Source organism: Phascolarctos cinereus, unplaced genomic scaffold, assembly GCF_003287225.1.
Source record: "Phascolarctos cinereus isolate Bilbo 61053 unplaced genomic scaffold, phaCin_HiC Scaffold_4;HRSCAF=312, whole genome shotgun sequence".
Classification (NCBI taxonomy): Eukaryota; Metazoa; Chordata; class Mammalia; order Diprotodontia; family Phascolarctidae; genus Phascolarctos; species Phascolarctos cinereus.
Window position 1 is genome coordinate 551,344,843 of NW_027555847.1, and position 18,923 is coordinate 551,363,765.

General features: G+C 36.3%; 1 long non-coding RNA gene across 1 annotated transcript in view; it reads right to left on the reverse strand.

Annotated features, from left to right (window-relative positions):
* The window catches only part of LOC110208717 (uncharacterized), a 267,294-nt gene that overhangs the window by 247,224 nt on the left and 1,147 nt on the right, over window positions 1–18,923 (reverse strand). Inside the window, exon 2 of the long non-coding RNA XR_013485733.1 lies at window positions 17,781–18,057. This is a non-coding gene — a long non-coding RNA (uncharacterized LOC110208717). The remainder of the gene's footprint in view (window positions 1–17,780; window positions 18,058–18,923) is intronic.

Below are 18,923 nucleotides of genomic sequence, written 5' to 3' on the forward strand. Positions count from 1 at the left end.
TTCTAATTGCATTCCCAGTGCTTAACACAATTCTTGGCACATAGTAAGCTCCTTATACAGGCTTTTCTATTTCGTTCTTTTTCAAGAAATGGGCAGAATCCCCCTCCAAGAAAATAAGGTGAGCAGACTTCCCCTGTAGGTCAGCAAAATTACTATAAGTTCTGTTAGAGTCAAGATTCATGGGCATATAGTTTTAAAGTTTAACTTCATGGAAGATTTAGAGTAAGAATGTGGGGTGAAGGAATGGAGAGGAAAATCTTGTTTTTGAACTAAGAATCACAATTTTTTAATATATTGTTTGCTGTCATTTAGATGTTATTAATTATAAAGACAGAAAAGAAAGCACAAAATGGATGCCTAATTAAGATGTCAAACCATGACTCCAAATGGATTACTTTTCTTATTCTTCTAGATAAACTTTTTATAGGGCTGTTATTAATATTCCAGCACAGCAAAGGAATCATTACACCAAGCAGTAGCATAATATCAAGCTTAGGGCTACATAAAGCTCCTGGGACAGAGCTTCAGAGGTACTAATTTATTCTTTATTATTGGGATACTCAGGTCTCAGAAATCTTACCTGTCTTGTATTGAAATTTTATAAACAAATCTACAGGTCTTGAAATGGATAACCAATAAGAAAATCCAGTTTAAAACAAGAAACCAGAAAACATATGAAGAACTATTGTGCGTATAGTGCAATAGAACATATAAAGAATTGGGCTGGCCAGGGCACGCCACACCCCTAAGAACCCATATATGAGGAAGCTGAGGTTTATAGATCTTTTTAACTCCGGAGTTCTAAACTGTAGTGGGCTAAGTTGACAAGGTCCACATTAATTTTGTGATGGGAAAAGGGGAAACCAAGCTGATTAAGGAGGGCCAAAGTGGCCTAAGTTGGAAATAGAACAAGTCAAATTCAAAGGTTATATATAGTCTGTGTAGGAAAGAAAGAGGCAAAGATAAAAGGGGAGAAGAGGAGAGAGAGGAGAGGGGAGGAGAGGGGAGAAAAAGGGGAGGGAAAGGGAAAAAAGGGAGAAGAGAGAGAAAAGGAGAGGGAAAAGGAGAGGGGAGAAAAGTCAAATGTCTTCTCCTAAAGGAGCTAACAATCTATTCAGAGGGCAGGCTAAACACCCATTAAATAGAGAGCAAATAATGCCCCCAAAAAAGCATACCTATTTGACTTCTGTCAAACAGAGGCCTTATGTGCTACCTGATTGCAGAGGCGAGAAAGATCAAGTTATTAAGGGACCAAACTGCAATTAGAAAAGGCCAAGAAGCTAAGAGACTGTGTTATTCTCACCTAGATATTCTCTGATATGTTTTGCTGAGTTGATGAAATGTAGCCCTTAGTCCTACAACAGCTGTTATTGTTAGCTCTTTAAGCTTTTATAGGTTATATCATATTATTTCCTGAAGGGCTTTTAACTGGTACAAGTTTCTGGTGTATACACTGCTCTGCTGTCAAGATGTCTCTATTGCAAAGCTAATCTTCTGTAGAGCATAAAAAACTGCATAGGCGACTGCCAGCACCATGTGATTTGAAGGACATGGAAAGGTCCCGATGACCTAAAATATCTTTCCCCACATACATCCTCTGAAATTCCCATATTCCCTACTACTTTGTGATAAGATATTTAAGGGTCATTACTATAAAACAAATGTTATTTGGAAGATACAATATTAATATCTACCGATATTTAGCCTAGAATGCATGGATCGGACTAGTCAGACAGTCAGTTAACAAAGCCACAGGACTGTTCTGAGACCAGAAGGACAACCTGAACACTATGCTGGCCAAGTCAAGTCAAGAAGTATTGACTAAATGCATACTCTGTGCTAGGCACTGTGCTAAGCACTGAAGTTAGATAGATTCTCCATAAAGAATGTGTAGAAGGACTCAAACACACACACACACACACACACACACACACACAAAATTACGGGAAAAGGAGAAATGGATGAATAACAATCTGTTTCAGTTGTTGAGTTGTTTGAGTTCTGTCCAACTCTTCAAGACCCCATTTGGGATTTTCTTGGCAAAGATGCTGGAGAGGTTTGCCATTTCCTTCTCTAGATCATTTTAAAGATGAGGAATGCAAACAGTGTTGAGTGACTTGCCCAGGGTCACACAGCTAATAAGTGTTTGAGGCCAAATTTGAACTCAAGTCCTCTTGACTCAGGGCCAGCACTATATCCACTGTTCCACCTAGGTGTCTTATAGCAATCTAAACCACCTGAGAAAGTACCTACCTTGAGATCAATGATTACTTGAACTGTCAGTGTAGAAGCTACATAAAAATAACATTAGAAATAATTTTAACAACAAAAAAATTAGGAATCCTATAATTCAACAACAAATTCAATTTAATGAGCATTTACTGAGAGCCCTATGTTTTAGTGTTTTAGGCCCTATGCTAGGCAATAGAGAGCTAGACAACATTAAGAGTACCATGTCAATAAGCAAGAGAGCTCCAATTTGCAGAATGCCAGGCCACATTCTTTTTGATGATATTTTTGTGTCAGAACCAAAGTCCATCCCCTTAAAAGCAGGAGTTAAATTTGGGCTGGCAGAAACTCAGGAGGCCAGTGTGGGAAGTGACATCTGAGGCAGGAGAATTAAGGACAGAATACTGTATTTGAGGGAGCTTACAAACACAGCTAAATTCAGGACAGACCTATTGACTAAAGGACCTTAGAAACCATTAGTTTATCCCTATGTTTTTACTGATAGGGAAACTGAGTCAAGGTACTTAAAGGACTTTTTCAAGTTCACACAGAAGGGCAGGACTAGCTCCCATGTCTCCTGAGTCTTTTCCATTGAGGGACTGATACCTGGCCTCCAATTCACTACTCAGACACATTTCCCTAGCTTTTCATCTGTTAAGGAACAGATCCCTGGTTCTGCCAAATTACCCTACTCCCCGGATCAGGTGTGAACAGAATTAAATAACATGAAAACAGCAGAGAAGCACTTAGAATGTGGATACAAGGCCCTAAGGTTAAAAACCAGGAAGCCAAGTTCACCTGACCAAGAATCAGAAACAAAAGCCAGAGTTAGGAGTTAAAAAGGTAACACAGGAGCACAGTCAACATGCCAAGACAATTCCACATGGAAACATAAGGATCTCAGTCTCTGTTTTTCAAAAACCCTAGCCAATGGTGACTCAAGCCCATGGTCAGTATAAGCCTGGATAAGAGGTGTGAAGTAAGAAGACCAAAGAATCATCCAAGTCACAAAAGACAGTTCAGATCAAACAAAGATCTTATAAGAACCTCAAAACTCTATCAAAGAACTAAGTCTGAGAACCAGGCAGATCCTAATAAGAGCAAAGAGCTAAAGGCAGATGGCATATATTGGTAATTCAATTTCTGGCACCTTGCATAATAAAGATTGTGAAGAAAACCTTGAAAATCAGGTCAGAATTTCATGCACATCATTGGTAGGGCCAAAGGAAAGAAAAATAGAGAAAAAATGGGTTTTTTTAAAAATATATTCCAGTAGGTACTTTGGCTGGAAACCAAAACAATCAATTTACATATTTGAATTCTAACAGCAAATACGTAATCAACTGTTTTCAATACAGAGCAATGAATTCAGCCAGAAGTCAATTAACAGACAATTCTGAAGGGAAGAAAAAACTGGCACCCAAATTCACACACTGAGACAAGTGCTGAGAATTTACTATAATAAAGCTATGGCTTTATTTACCATAAACATATAGTAAAGAAGTCAACTTACTGAATTCCTCCTCAAAAGAATTCTTTAAACTATAGTGACCTGCCAAAATTAAGCAGGGGGAAGGATGATTAAAGGTTATTCTCCTAAAGTCACATAACTTTACTAGGTTATATGGCAGGACTTCTGTGGTATATTCTTCGATTATCCTCCCACTCTACCCCAATTCCCCAAAAAGACTTACTAGACCACTGGGCCTGGAAATTTACCTGACTTGTAGCTGAAACTTCTCCTAAGTGTTTTCTCCCCACTAGAATGAGTTCCTTAAGAGCAGAGATTGTTTTACCTTCCTATTTGAATACCCAAACAGTGATTTTACACATGGCAAGTACTCAATAAATGCTCTTTCATTCATGCATTCATTCTTCCAGGGAAGGAAGATTAATAAATGTTTATCAATGTCTTAAGTTTTTTCTCTATCAATAAAATTTGTCTGTTTCCCTCCTTTTCCCCATATAGCAAATAATACACCTCACATGGCAAATAATATTCTCTAAAGATGTACTACATTACAATAAATATTCCATAAAACAAATCATATTCTCTGAGACAAAAAAAGGAAGAAGAGAAAAAAAATCAGCAAAGCTGATCAATATATCAAAAACGTCTGAAAATACATGCAGTATATCACATTCAGAGCTGTCATTGATAAGAATAAAATCTCCATATACAGCAATATATTTGTAGCAACACTTTTTATAATAGTAAAAAAAATGGAAAGAAAGTAGATGTCTATCATTGTAGAATAGTTAAACAAATTGCGGTACATGAATGTAATGGAATATTATGGCCCTATAAGAAATGATGAATGTGACAAAAAGAGAGAAGCATGGAAAGATCATTCATTCAATCTTTTTTTGTGTGTGTGAGGCAAATGAGGTTAAGTGACTTGCCCAGGGTCACATAGCTAAGAAAGTGTCAAGTGTTTGAAGTCAGATTTGAACTCAGGTCCTCCTGACTCCAGCGTCAGTGCTCTAGCCGCTGCACCACCGATCTGCCCCTCATTCATTCAATCTTAAAGGTTATGATAGCCAAGAAGAAGCTCTGGCAGGTCCTACCCAGCTGGACAGGCTTCACACATGGGCCTACTGATAGACTGTATTTCTGTTACCCAAGAAAAAATTGGCTAACTTTGCAGAGGCTCATCCCCAAACCGACAAGTCATGAAGAGCATGTGCTAAAGTACAGAGGATTTATGGTCTGCATAGGTGGAGAGAAAAGCCACATCTATGAGATTGCAAATACTTGCAGTTATTCCATACTCAATGTTTGATTGATCTATTACAAAATTAACAGCTTCACTGATTGTTTAGTGGTATGCCCTTTTCCAAATTGATGGACCATTGTCTATAAATGTGATAGTTGTGAGAAAGGTCAAAGGGTAGAGATACAACTATCCAAGGTGCCAGCCTTTAACAACTGTGAAACATGGTAGGGGCAGCTAGGTGATGCAGTGGATAGAGTGCCAGGTCTGGAATCAGGAAGACCCGAGTCCAAATCCAGCCTCAGATACTTACTAGTTGTGTGACCCTGGGTAACTCAAGTCACTTAACCCTATTTGCCTCAGTTTCCTCAGCTGTCAAATAAGCAGGAGAAGGAAATGGCAAACCACTCCAATATCTTTGCCAAGAAAACCCCAAGTGAGGTCACAAAGAATCAGACACAACTGAAACAACAACAATAAGTATGATAGAGGATACTTTTGACCTAGTGATACTACTACTAGGTCTATAACCCCAAAAGGGCCCATATGTCCAAAGGAAAGAGGAAAAGGACTCATATGTACAGAAATATTTATGGCAACTATGGCAAAGAACTGGAAACAGATGTTGCCCATCAGTTGGAGAATGGCTGAACAAATTATGATATGTAAATGGATTGCAATATTATTGTGCCATAGCAAATAATGAAAGAGATTATTTCAGATATGCCTAGGAAGACTTGTATAAACTGATACAGAGTGAAGTGAGCAGAACCAGGAGAGCAATTTAAACAATTCTGAAAGACTGAAGAACGCTAATCAATGCAATGATTTCAGCCAGGATTCCAAAGGACTGATCATGAAGAATACTACCTGCCTTCTAGAGAGGTGATGGACTAAGTATACAGAATAAAACATATTTTGGACATGACTAATGTAGGAATTCATGACTCTGAATATTTGTACGAATTTGTTTTAAGAAAAAAAGGAGCAAAAACTGCTTTTGAAAATTTTTGCAAAAAAAAAAAAAAACTGTGAAAATTAAAAATAATTAATAAATACAACAATTAATCAATCAATATTTTACATTTTTAAGAGAAGAGATAATGTGATATAGCATGGTCTTGATTGTCTATTGGAAAAGAGTAAAATTCATATAATACAAAAATTATTTCTACTTGGTTTCAGAATTTCTTATAGTTAAATTTGGATGTCACTGATCTTCTTCAAGTAAAAAAATGTTCAAAATCTGTGTTGTAAATACCTAATACAGGAAACACTGGAAATTCGTCTAGTTTTCCCATCTGAAACTCTGCTCAATTCCTTCTTTGAAACCAAATATATAGATAGCTCTATCTCAGCTGTCTCTTAGCATCAGCCCAAAATGACTGTCCTCATTCAAACCTTCTTAGAGCAAGAATGATGGTTAAATGATTGAGTTTCAAAATATAACCCTGCTACATACAAAATGAGAATGAATAATGTGACATATCAACAGAGTAAGTAATTATTTTGAGCAAATATTGTCAAAAGAGGAGGATGTTTATCTTCCTCCCCAACAAAGTAATTGAACAGACCAATGTAGGTACGGTCAATAAATTTGAAATCAAGATTTGTAGAGGATAATCCAATAATCGCACACAGTGTTTAATTAGGGAAATCTCACAGGATCTCTGAAGCAGTATTTTGCTTTCTTTGAAACCATTAGCGCTGTCAAAAATATTTATTAGGCTGCCACAAATGCATTCATGGTATCATAGGGTGTAGAGTTAGAATGCCCCTATATCAGGCCCTTAGCCCATGCCCCTAATTTTAAAACTGAGGAAATTAAGGCCCAGAGAGTAATGTCACTTATTTAAGGTCACACTGATAATGGGTGACAAAACTGAGATTCAAATTTCCATCTTCAGATTCCAGATGCGGTGTTCTTTGCATTATTAATTTTCTGAGAGATGCATGAGATGTGTTATATGGCCATGTATCCTCTTCTTTAGGAACTCAACGTGAAAGAAAGCACAGTCTAATCTAGTGGATAGTCAAATCAATCATTTATTAAGCTCTTACTATATGCCAATGACTATGCTAATTACTGGAGATGCAAATAAAGGCATAAACAGTCCCTGCCCTCCAAGAGCTTACATTCTAATGCAGAAGTCTACAAGCTGCAGATTCTATTGCTTGGTCGTCATTATGGTTGTTTGCCCTTTGAAGAGGACCAATGACCTCAGGATGTTGGGGTCATAATACAGTGTGTTTAGCTGTGGCTGATCAGTCCAATATGAGTTTGGAAGGCACTTGGAATGGAAATGGCTCTGAATTTGCGCATCTCATGCTTCCTTTGTGCTACTATGATTCTTTGTTCATAGAGTACAGCATCTTCTTTGATGCCTGCATGCCGTACTAGATGGGGATTATTAAAACCATTTCATTTTGCAAGTCCTCCACTCACCACCAAATGTCTCATTTCTGAAAGGAGTATTAATTCAAAGGCTTAAATTCATTGTATAACAAAAGATGTATGTAATAACATTAAAATTTATATTCTGGTACTGCTTTAAAAAAAGGAGAGAGGTCAGATCAGTGAAAGAGATTAAGTACACATACAGAAGGAAATAAACACAGTATGTTTATTGTTTGGTTAACCAAAAGATTCCTTTCACTGGGGAAAAAAAAATCACTATTTGGCAAAAAAAAAACACCTCTGAGAAAACTAGACTATAGACTAATAGAAATTAAGTCTACACCAACACCTCACAGCATATATCAAGATAAGCTCTAAATGGATTAGACATAAAAAGTCACATCATAAATAAATTAGAGCAGCAGGGGAAAAAATATCTTTCAGATCTATGGAGAGGGGAAAAGTTAAACAAGTATTTGAGAAGTTCCATACAAAATGGAAGATATTATTTTTAATTATATAAAATATAAAAGTTTTTGCACAAATCTAACATAGGGAAAAAAAGAAAGAAAACATTTAACTGTAGTGGGGAGAATCTTTGCAGCAAGCATTCTTGATAAAGCTCTTCTTTCCAAGATATATAAGGAACTGATTCAAATTCATAAAACTGAGATCCATTCCCCAATAGACAAATGGTCAAAGTATATCTGAAAAGTTTTCATAGGAAAAAACTCATATTATCAATAATCATATTTTTAATAGCTCTAAATTCTCTAATTAGATATATGCAAATTAAAGCAATTATGAGGTTCCATCTCACCCATATCAGACTGGAATAAATGACAAAAGAGGAAATTGACAAATGCTGGTAAGAATGTGGGAAAACAAACACACTTGTTCACTGTTGGTGGAACTGTGAATTGGCCCAGCCATTCTGGAAAGCACTTTGGAACTATGCCCAGAAAGTTACTGAACTGTGCATATCCTTTGACCCAGCTATACTACTACTAGGCCAGTACTTCAAAGAAATCAAAGGAAGAGGAAAAGGACCTATATTACAAAAGTATTTATAGCAGCTCTTTTCATGGTAGCCAAAAATTGGAAACTAAGGGTGTATCCCTCCTGGAATGGCTAAACAAATTGTGGTATATGAATCGAATGGAATGTTACTGTGCCTTAAGAAATGATGAAATGGACAATTTCAGATGAAAAGGGGAAGACCTTTTTGAACTGATGCAGAATGAATTGAACTGATCTAAGAGTACAATTTTCACAGTACTAAAAACTTTATAGAGCAGAACAACCCAGACTTTAGAACTCTCAACAATGCAGTGATAAACCAGGAGTCCAAAAGAATGAAGAAGACACATGCCATTCAATCCTAAGAGAGAGGTGATCAACTTAAGATGAAGAAAGACATATACAATTTTGGATACTGCTAATGTAGAAATTTGTTTTGCCAGATCAGGTCAACATGTATTGAGGGATTTGTTTGGGGGAGTTTGTTAGTTTTGAATTTACCCAATGGGGAAGGCAGAGAGGACAGTGGGAGGTACAGAATAACAAAGGCTAGGTGGTGCCAGGCTTGTAGTCAGGAACATGAGTCTTCCTGAGTTCAAATCTGGCTTCAAATACTTACCAGCTGTATGAACCTAGGCAAGTCACTTAACCTCAGTTAAGTTTGCCTTAGTTTTCTCATCTGTGAAACGAGCTGGAGAAGGAAAAAGAAAACCACTCCAGTATCTTTGCCAAGAAACCCCAAATGGGGTCATGAAGAGTCAGATACCACTGAAAAATAACTGAACGGAATAATAAAAAATAATTTCAAAAATTGTTCTTTTGAAGTACCAGCTATCTCTATTTACATTGAGAAAAAGGCAGGGAAAAAACTAAAATGCAAAGGTCAGGAATACAAAAAGATAGAAATATGTATCTTTACATATGCTATGATTTAAATATATTAAATAGATACTGGATGGTTAATTGCAACTGTCACAAAATATACATACATACATACATACATACATACATATATGTATATATTTATATATGTAATTGAACTTCCCCAGACAAGTAAATATGTATATTTGTTGTCTTATTTGTTAAGCTGTATCTGACTTCTTGTGACCCCATTTTGGGGTTTTCTTGGCAAAGATACTGGAGTGGTTTGCCATTTCCTTCTCCAGCTCTAGATTCTGATTATCTACATCAGAGATGTCAAACCAGCTGGCTACAATGCTACCCTTGACATTCCAGAGTGCTGCAGGAACCAGATTAAATGTAATTGGGAAATATTTAACAAAATAAAAATACAATGGAGCATAGATAAAGTTAATATTTGGTTTTCTAAGTCAATCAACATAAGGGCAGGCATGTATCTCTAAAACTGTTGAGCGGTCCCTTTTCTACTTGAGTTTGACATTACTGACTTAGGTGATTTGCTGAACTATCAGGATCATCATAGGAATCTAATTCTTGCATGCATTCTTCTTTTGAGGGAGAAAGAAGCCCAATGAGGTATAGTAAGGGTGATGCAAAGGACAAGGGAAGGACAGTTGCCTGGTTTTCCAGTTCAAATAAGCAGTATATTACACTGCTCTCTAAAAATCTTTCATAATAAGCATATATTTCTGAGCTTTGCCATACCATTTCCTAAACCCATCTCCCTGACACTACAGTACTTCCTCTTCCAGTTTACTGTAATTTTTCAAATCCCCAAAAGTATAGTAAATTTTAAAGACCTTTTTGAAAGACCAAAATATGTCAGAATTTAGCAGAAAAACAAGTGAAATAGAAAAAAAAAAACAACCTCTGCCTATCTGGAAGGGTCCTAAAAATTTAAGGCATATTAAGACCAAAAAAGTGCACTTAATTTTTTTGTGGAAAAAAATTACAACCTGGACAAGCTGCTTCAACTTATCTTTCCAGGTTTATTACATGTTACTCCCCTTAATCCATGCTATAATCCAAGCAACGGGCCTGCTTCTTGTTTTTCTGCTCAAAACTCCATCTCCTGCAATCATCTCCATTGATTGACTTTTATTTTTCCTTGATTGCTCCTTGGGGCAGTTTAACTTTTGGTTTTTTATACCCCACCCAGGCCCATAATAAGTATTTAATAAATAATGATTAATTAATTAATTAGAATATCTATCTTAATTCAAAGATCATATTAAGTGCTAACGCCTACATGAGACTTTTCTTCATCCCACTGACTACTTATGCCTCTCATTCCCCTTCCCACAAAAAAAATCTTATATTTTCTTTGCATATATTTTGCATTTATTTTAGGTTATTTACCACCACTCCTTCAATACATTGCCCTTACCTTCAGGCCAGGTACTGTTTCATTTTTGTCTTTGTATCTCCAGTACCTGGCTCATATTGTACTGTATCAATGAATGGAATTCAAGAATTGAATAATTGATTGATTCCCTGGGATGTCAATTACTTCCCAAAAGGGATAAAGTTCACTGAGGACTTAATAGGGAAGCAATGGTCAAAGGAAAAAAAATGTCTCCATAAAATAACTGATGGAGAGGTAGGACCACAAGCAATATATTCAACGCTTATTAATATTTCTAACTCAGGAAGGCTGCCTTTTCAGATTCAGAATCCTGACAGAAGAACTGTATAAGACAGAGAATAATAACTGGAGAGCTTTTGGGGATGCTGCTTCTCCCCATATAACAATCATGGACCTTCTTTTGCTGTCTTCAGGCATATTGGAGGTTGGCCTTTTAGTCAGATTTAGTTATGATGTCATATATGCATTGCACTCATAGGCAAAGTTCACAAATTAGAGCTGAATTTAAGTAGCTTTAGCTGCTCTCTTCAATCAATACATAATTGGGATACTTCTAAACTTTCCAACAGTTCCCTCCTACATCACCATTCAGCCTTCTGTCGGAATCAACAACACTCAATAAGCAATAGCTTTAGTAGCACTATGAAAGTATTTACTTAATAGTAATGCTATTCTTGCTTGTCCCAATCTTGACCTGGAAGGATTAAGGAATTAAGATGAGAAAAGTCCCTTGACAGTTGGTGCTTTCTCTCAATAAATTCTACCAGCTGAATTCTTGTCACCACCAACATAAAACTGTCCAAGAGATTTTTCTACTAATCTTTTGCAATAAGATCAATCAATAAACCTTTGTTAAATATCTATAATGGGAAATGATAAGACCATTGAAAAATGGAGTGTAGAGAAAATGCAAAAGAAGGCCCACCCAAGACAGATTGCAAGGTAAACCCACAACTAAGGGATAGACCATAGATGATGATACAGCAAAGGAGCATGAGGAGGGTCAAAAATTTAGGAGGAGAACCAAGAAAGAGCAGTGTTGCAAAAACCTGGAGAGGAAAGACTATCCAATAAGAGATATCAGACAGACCACAAAGTCAAAAACTTCAGAGAGGTCAAGAAGGATGAAATCATTAGTAATTTGGAGACAGTTATTTAGCTAAGTGCTAAGGTCAGAAACTAAATTACAAGGGATTGAGAAGTGATTAAAATGAGAGGAAGTTTTTTTTTTCCTAGGAGTTTGGCTGTGAAAGGAAGGACAGACACAGGTAGAGTCAAGTGAGGCCAGTTTAAGGACTCACACAACTCATTTACAAGCACAATGTCAATTCACATCGACCACATATTCACTCAATCATACACTCAGTTCATTCACTCAGCTGTCCTAGACTTGTGTACTTCTATAGGTAGCAAGGAAGGAGCTTGTAGATAGCGAGACATTGGAGATTAGAGAGAGGGGAGAGATGATTTCACAGCAAAGATGATGATCTATAATGCCATAGTCATGCAAACAACATCCAATTATGGTTGAGACCAAAGGTACCATGAAGTTTTCTTGCTCTCTCTCTAAAGTTCTATGGATCTCTCTACATAGCAAGTGACATCCTATCCAGGGATGGGGAACCTATAACCTCAAGTCCACATGCGGCCCTCTAAGTCCAAATTTCCCAGAATAAATCCCCTTAATAAAAGCTATAGACTATACCATTTCTCTTTGACTCTGGTCCATCTACCTTCACTAGAAAATCTCTTTAAAATACCACTTTAAAAACTATTGACTTACATATACTAATTACTATTCCTTAAACTTCTCCCTTCACTTCTCATAGTGATTGGCTACTGGTTAGTTACCTTAGAAGATGATGGAGGACAGATCCATAACTAAGAATGTGTGTGTGTGGCAAGCCACATGAGCTGAATTCTAAGCAAGTGCTTCCTAAGTTGAGTAGATGAAGGCACAATACCGCATTGTTGGAGGAAAAGATAGAAATCCCAGGACACAGATACAATGTCATTGCTTGGGAGGCCAAGTTGGTAGTTTCCTATTTTACCAAAGCAGTCTTGCTAACAAAGTGCTAAATTCCAATGTCCCTTGTTCTTGGACAGCAAAGCACCTTCAAAATATGTCACCTTGGGGGAAACCTCTAATTGTCCTTATTAATATTTAGGCTCTGAGATCAACCAACAAAGTACTCTTAACTTTTGTCGAGAGATAGTATTGGCCTTAGATTCAGACAACATGGTTTCAAATGTCACCTCAGACACTTATTACGTGACCAAGGATAAATCATAACTTCTCTAAGCAGCCTTCATTACTTTATCTGTAAAATAGAGACAATAATACTTGTGGTACCCTCTTCACAGAGTTGTTGTGAGACTGGCTTTGTTATACTTACAGCTTGTGGTAAATACATTTAAAATATTGTTCTATTACAAAAATACTTTTTGACTCTATGAAAATCTGACTTACAAGCTTTGCAATTAATACAGTATATATCAATACTGGTCCCAATAAATAGGGTTTAAAGATGGCCACAATAACATATGCTATGATTTAAACATATGATTCAAATTTGATTTGATTTAAATATTATTTAAATATATATTAGGTGATTAATTGCAGTTGCCACAAAATACTGTATGTAACTGTCCCACACAAGTAAACATGTATATTTGTTGTTGTTGTTGTTCAGTTGTGTCTGACTCTTCATGACTCCATTTTGAAGTTTTCTTGGCAAAGATTTGAAGTGGTTTGCCATTTCCTTCTCCAGCTCATTTAACTGATGAGGAACTGAGGCAAACAGGGTTAAGTGATTTGCCCAGGGTCACTCAGCTATTAAGTGCCTGAGGACAGCTTTTAACTCATGAAGATGAGTCTTTCTGACCCCAAGCCCAGTGCTTTATCCACTGTGCCACCTAACTGCCCAAATATGTATATTAGGGTTCTTCGAAACATAAATACTTCAAAAATGTCCACATTTTTATCAAAGACTTGGATAAAAGCATAGATATCATGCTTATCAAATTTTCAGATGTCACAAAGCTGGGATGGATAGATAGCACATTGAGTTATATTATTACAATCCAAAAAGATTTTGATAAGCAAGAACATTGGCTGGATCTAGGAAGATAAAATTTAATATGGATAAACCTAATGTCATACACTTGGTTTGAAAAAATCAACTTCACAAAAAGGAGATGGGAAGGCATTACCAGACATTAAATCAAATGAAAAATGATGTGAATGCTAGCTGAATATAAGCTAAATATTAGTTAACAATATGATATGGCAGCCCCCTCCCCTCTCAAAAAAACTAATACCATCCTTGGCTGCATTAAGAAAAATAAAGTATCCAACAAAAGAGATGTAATATTCCTTTGTGGCTGTTTGGTTGTGATCCCATGAGCTACGCACAGTATGCCAGGCCCTCCTCTCTTCCACTATCTTTTGAAATCTGTCCAAGTTCATGGTCGTTGTTTCCATGATACTATCAATCCATCTCATCTCTGCCATCCTCTTTTCTTTCTGTTTTCAATCTTTCCTAACATCAGGTCTTTTCCTATGAATCCTGTCTTCTTAATATATCACCAAAGTATTTAAGCTTCATCCTCATTATTTCACTTTTCAATGAATAGCCTGAATCAATTTCTTTAAGTATTGACTGATTTGATCTCCTTGCTTCCAAGGGACTCTCAAATGTCTTCTTCCAGCACCACAATTCAAAAATTCTGTGGAGCTCAGCTTTCCTTATAGTCCAACTCTCACAGCCATACACTACAACTGGAAAAACAATAGCTTTGACTACATGGACCTTTGTTGGCAAGATGATGTCTCTGCTTTTTAGTATTCTGTGCAATTTAACGAGCAAGCTTCCTTTAATTTCATGGTTGTAGTCACCATTCTACCTAGTCACATTACATCAGGAGGGACATTTCAAGGAACACAGGGATAAAGAGGAGAGTGTCCAGAGAACAGTAAACCAGAATCGAGTTCAGGATCATGGTATAACCCCATCATTTGGAGGACCTAGGTATATTTAGACTAGAGACAATGACTTGGGAAAGATGAGAGCTCACTTAGGTATTTAAGGACTGCCATATGGGAGAAAGATTCTGCTAGACCCCAAAGGGCCCAAGTAGAGGCAAAGGACAGAAGTACAAGTAGCAAACAGGAAGATTTTGGCCTGATGTAAGAAATAACTTTTTTATAGCTACCCAAAAGTGAAATAGATTACCCAAGGGGAAAATAGGTTCCCCCTCACTAAATTTCTTCATTCAAAGGCTGGATGAACTCATCAGAGATGTTGTAGAGAGTTCCTGTTTGGGTACAAATGTGAGACTAGATGACCTCTGAGATACCTCCCAATTTAGAAATTCTGCACATCAAGCACAAACATCCATATGGATGAAAGTATAAAATAATCAAGATTTCAGAATCTGCTATTTATATGAACAGCATGAAGTATATTCAGTGAGAATTTTAAGAGTAACCAGGTTTGGGAACAATATGGCTATGATTATAATTTATTATAGTTTTTGATGGATACCAATAATTGGCAAAGTAAATTTAAGAGCACACAAAGTGATTATCTAAATGTCATTTGCAAATAGGGAGCTTTATCTAAATGAAAGGATGCTGTCTTTCTCTAACTTGATTTGTACAAGATCCTCCCAGTAACCTTATCATCCCTACGAAATTTTTATCAATGGGGTATTTTCTTTCTATATCTGCTTGTAAATTGTATGTGATGAAAGTAGGACCTGAACTTTCCTGCCACCATTCATTCAGAAAGATAAATTGACTATAATGTCCGTCTAGCTAAATCTTCATACTCAAAAAGCAATGCCTTGCTAAATTTCAGATCAGATAAATGAAAATTCAGCAATTTAAGTTCCATTTCAGATGAAATGTTATGATTTTAAATTATGTTTATGGCCATTGGGGGAGTCTGGGAAGGGGAGGAAAATAGTTTTGAGTAAAAATATTTAAAAACATGTGTGAGCCTCTAGGCTTCATCTTTCACAAACCACTCCTAAACCATCATTACTTTGTATTGTATTGGGGTTCAAAATTAAATATAATACTACAAGTTCCTCTAAAAATCTATTATCACAGCTGAAAATGAACCATCTGGATGACACATACTTCCCTACTTTCAGTAGAGAAGTGGAGGACTATGGCTACCAAAAGTTGCATATACTGTCAGGCACAGTTGTTCTGTTAGTTAATCCTACTCAACTTTACTTATTACAAGAACGGACTTAATGAAAGGATAGTATGTTAGAAAGTGACTACAATGTAAAAAAAGAAGTACAAATAAAGTTTTTTATAATAAATGAAAAAATAAGATCAAACATCTGCTTGAACTGATCCTGGACGATCAGTTTTAGTTATTTCCAAAAACAAATAGCAAGCCCACAACTCATTCTTTTGTAACGGTACAGATGTAAGTAGCAGATACGTGTAAATATGGACACAAAAGTGAACATATGTGAAAGAAAATACTTTGTTATCATCCTTCTAAACCTTCTAAACCTTCTAAACCACAAGTTAGAATCTTTCAGGCCACTCTACCTGTGAAATTTGTTAAGCATTTAACTTGTTAAGGTAAAACTTTCAAAGTCTCCACCTCACTGGGAAAATGGGTGTTTATTAGAGTTTCTGCTTTGGGAACAAATTAACAGTTTTCTGTTTTGCATTATGGGGGGGGATGAAAATATTTTGTGGTATGGAATATTATTCCCATAATTTATTTACCATTTAGATAAACTTTGTTCTGAAATCATAAAGTAAATATCAATTCTCACATAGCATACTTTGACAAAGGTGTCATTTATTTTTCAGAAAAATTAAGGCATGTTCCCAGAGCCAATATATCCTGATTCAAACGTGTATATGAAGAAGTTTATATGGCTCATGGAGTTTTCCAAATCAGTAACTCAAGTGGCAAGCAAATTTTTAAAATTTCATAAAACTATATCTATCTTAATCTCCAACTTGAAGAGCACCATAGAGATTAGCTAGCCCTCTCATTTTTACAAATAAGGAAAATGAAGCCAAAAAGGCAATGTGACCTGTCTAAAGTCATACAACTGGTTAGCAGTAGGTAACAATCCTTTTATTCCTCCTTTTCCTTCTTCCTAAACAACCAAAATGTTCCTAATTTATGATAAGCTTTATGAACTATGGTAGCCATCTCAAAACTTTCCAAGTACCAATAATTACCATTTATTTCTGAAGAATTCAAAGTCACCTGGAACTTGAGTCACTTCTGCATGCATATTTTAAATAATAGGAAACTATTGGTTTTCCACAGAAGAATCCACAGCTAACCGTGGTAAGCATATAATCTAGGAAAATAAACCATTTTCATATTACTTATATTATCTATCCAGAACTGAATTGCTTTTTCTCTGTAGTCAACACTAAGTCTCTTCATTATTTTCTATCTCTAAGGTCTCTGCCTGGTATATATCATTAACTAAGATAAAAATATCATTTAGGCTGTTTCTTTATTAGAATAATAAGTCATTTTGGCAATAGAGCTTATTTTTAGACAGATTCTTAGGAATTCATTTTTGGCACAATACTTTAAATCAATTTTGGATTTTGTTTGCTGAATGGAAAGAAAGTTTTTAAAGATATCACAGTAGAGAAATAAGGCAAATCTAGAACTTTTGCTAACATGCAAATGTTATAAACATGGCATTTTTAAAATTAGCAATGAATAAAATGGGGCATCTGCCCAGTTGACTCTGTAGTCCACAAAGATGATAAGGACAACAAAGCAGTTCTTTCCTGACACATATCACTTGTCTTGTGATACAGGGAACATAACTTTTCTTAGAGACTGAAATTAAACTAACTTTGGAATATCTACCTTTTACTTGCAAATCACATACTGGTAGTAGATAAAACAAAGGTAAAAGCTAAATACAGTAAGATTAGTGTAATTTCTTCTGAAATACTCAAATCTCAACACACACAAAAGAAAAGAAGCACTTCCAACTAACCCAAAACAGAAAAACACATGAATCAATCAACAGCTCGAAACAACGCCTCATTTTTTTTGGCGACAACAGATATTACCACCAGTAAGAACCATTGATGAAGTTCCCAAAAGATACATACCTTCTATAAGACAGAGAATTCCCAGTGATCAAGAAGTTGTATTCCCAACAGTAACAGTATCCTTCATAATAGTCATGTCATATCCAAAACTCCCAGCGTCAAATTCTTAAATGATAATCCCAAGTGAAGGTTAGAGTCTTTCACTCCGCTTGGCCTGGCTATATCCATTGTCAGAAATGTCCAACAAGAACAATGCAGCCTGGAGGAGGTAACTTGCTAGAAAGGTATTCTAGCCATTGTCTTGCTTCCTAGATGTTGCCCATCATCATTCCGGCACCTATACAAATGAGGTATAGTTAACTTCCAATGTAAAAGCTACATATTCAGTCATCTAAAGTACTTTCAACATCACAATTTTTTTTCTCCCAAACTTAAAGAGCAAGAACCATTCTAAAACCAGTGTTTTAAAATAATAACTCAGTTTATGACTTTCTACAGTTAGATGGACACCACCACTAAACAAAGGGAGTTTTCCCAGTTATTAGCAACAAGTTCACTTTGATGCTTGATTTTGTGTCAAACTGAAGAAGTTCCCTGGAAGTAACTGCTTCGGAAAATTCTCTGCTACTGGTACAGAAGGAGAAGGGGCAGATAGTAAACTGAATAAAATGGTAATTAATCATCACCTTCTAATTTGGTTGATCCTAAAACACCCTGGTTGCTTCTGATGAGCCACTAAAATAAAAACAAATACAAACCAGAATGGCTAAAGCCCAATGCATTCCCTCAAGACCCTTCTCGAGATTCACAACTTCTGCCTGTAGGATGCCTTTCCCAAGGGCACTACTAAGAAAACGTATTCATTCAATGACAAAGCAGAATCTCAGAGTTTCCAAAACAACCAAAAAAAGTGAAATGGAGTGAGGAAAGGAGATTTTTTTTTAAAAAAGGAAAGAAAGATTTGGGGTTTTCTTGAGTTGCTAATTATTTTTCCCATTTAGTCAGGAATCTACACGGAAAAAAACGAAGTTGAGATACTTAGAAATAAAGTTAGAAAGTATTTCTTTTCCAGAGAATACCAGGCTGAAAGCCCCTGGGTGGGAATCGCCTTGCGAGCCAGGAGAGGCATTCATTACTAGCCATCCCTTTCTCTCGGGCGTGGCAGACAGAAACAAAAGGTTAAGGTGCGAAGGCGGGGCGAAT